Source organism: Chiloscyllium plagiosum, chromosome 15 (genome assembly GCF_004010195.1).
Source record: "Chiloscyllium plagiosum isolate BGI_BamShark_2017 chromosome 15, ASM401019v2, whole genome shotgun sequence".
In the NCBI taxonomy this organism is placed as follows: Eukaryota; Metazoa; Chordata; class Chondrichthyes; order Orectolobiformes; family Hemiscylliidae; genus Chiloscyllium; species Chiloscyllium plagiosum.
This window is the reverse complement of record NC_057724.1, coordinates 54,620,797-54,623,029: the sequence shown is the minus strand read 5'-3', so window position 1 is coordinate 54,623,029 and position 2,233 is coordinate 54,620,797.

Sequence of the window (2,233 nt, the reverse complement as noted above, 5' to 3'; positions counted from 1 at the left end):
GTGCTGCAGTGTCCATACAAGACACAGAATTGTTGTTTCCTTTATTTAAGGAAAACGAATTATTGGCATCTCAAAGCTACCTCCTAACATTTGCAGCCATTCTAAACCTGTTAAAAATGTAGGGAGTACACCTCTCAAAACATGTGGTTTCATGCAATTAGTACTCATTTAACTAAAAAGACCAGATAATTACAACATATGAGAAATAATACTCCTTTACAGTCAAGGCGATATTTAATCAGTATTAAAGATGGAAGATTTATTTATACTATGAACTGTGCTACTTATATATTGAACAGATGAAAATAATTGAGAGATTTCTATTACATCCAGAAAACAGGAAATAGTCCTTTATCTTATGCATGGATTTAGGTGTGCATCTTCAAATCAGCATCAAGTGAAGAGTGCAGCTCTCTTAATCTTAAGAAAACCTTTTATTGCACAAAGTAGTATTTCATTGTTAGTCTCAATGGTAATAATATAGAGGAAGTGAAGTCTTATCTTTAACAGAAGTTCCACTTAACATAGCATCCAATGAAATATTTACAGATAGATTTAGAATTTATTTGCTAATGGAGAAGTTTCATCTGTACTCCTGTTCCACGAGTTCTTTCATATTACATCTTGATAAAAAGGTGACACAGTGGTTAGCATTGCTGCCTCACAGCACTAGGGGTATTCAATTCCAGCCTTGGGTGGCTCTCTGTGTGGAAGTTGCACATTTTCCCTGTGTCTGTGTAGGTTTCTTCCCACAGTCCAAAGATGTGCAGGTTAAGTGTATTTGCCATGCTAAATTGCCCATAGTGTCCAGCAATGTGCAGGCTAGGTGGATTAGCCATGGGAAATGCAGAGCGACAGGGATAGAGTAGAAGTTGGGTCTGGGGGAGGTGGGGGGGATGCTCTTCAGAGGGTTAATGTAGACTCAATGGGCCAAATGGCCTGTATCTACACTGTAGGGATTCTATGATTCTAAGTGCATTTCCTGCACAAGCACATTTCATTACAATATAAAATGATTTTCTTCTGTTGATAAGTTGTTATTAGATCCTGGGTGGTTTTGTGATTTGACATTCCATCCAATTTCCAGAATTTGCAGCTTCACTTGGGGTTGTGAATTGGTTCATTAAAGTCAATTGAGAGGAAGCTTGGGCCAGACATCTTAGAATCGTAGAATCCCTACAGTGTAGAAACAGGCCCTTCAGCCCAACAAGTCCACACCGATCCTCGAAGAGCATTCCACCTAAACCCATTACCCATAACGCATGTAACCTACACATCCCTGAACACTATGGGTAATTTAGCATGGCCAATTTACCTCACCTGCACACCTTTGGATTGTGATCCCTGGTGCTGTGAGGCAGCAGTGCTAACCACTGAGCCACCATGCTGCCCCATTTGTCATCTCATGATGACAATTTTGCTCATGTCCATGTTACTTCTATCTGCTAAGGTCATTAAAGTGGATGAGAATAAAAATAAAGAGTGTTCTAAAATGGGATTGCTAACTCACTATTGTCTGCACATTTTGTTTCATTTCAATGTGATCACAATCAAGTAGGATTACCAACAGTGGAAAAACTTGCTTCCTTATCCACAGTTTAAAAAGCCACTAATTTTGAATTATAATCCACATGTAGATAAAATGTAGTATTTGGTCAGTAGTCCTATAAATTTTGCTTTCTTCATGACAGCCATATACAATGTGTCCTTGCTGTCAGTTGGTGGCTCCATTGGGCACAGTTTGCCTGAGCATCAGGATCTCCACCAGGACAGTGGTAGGCTGCTGAGGAAATTCCTGGCAGTATCCTGACATGGCATGGCAGTGCCCCCCTCAATATCACAAGTAGAATACTAGTAAGCAAAGACTACTAGTAAGCAAAGACTCTCAGTTGGTCATTAATTGACTCTTGGAAGTCTCAGTTGGTCTCCTGGTTGGAAGACCAGCCTTGATCCTTTGTGCCCTGGACTTAACTGAGGATGGCAGTAATCCATGCAGCTAGTGGTTGCCTTCTCTACAGTTTTCAAAGACTCAAAATCACTGACCCTTTAATTGAGGCTTGACCAAAGAAAAGATTGCATGCTTTGTGTTATCAATAATTTTCTTCTAAAAGAACGGAAGCACAGTGCGCTTTAGCTATCAAAGCAACCTAGTTTGTGCTATGTATATTTGCTACAGGAAACAGCATTTTCCCAGGTTTGTCAATTTCCCAGATTTCTTCATAGAGGAACATTC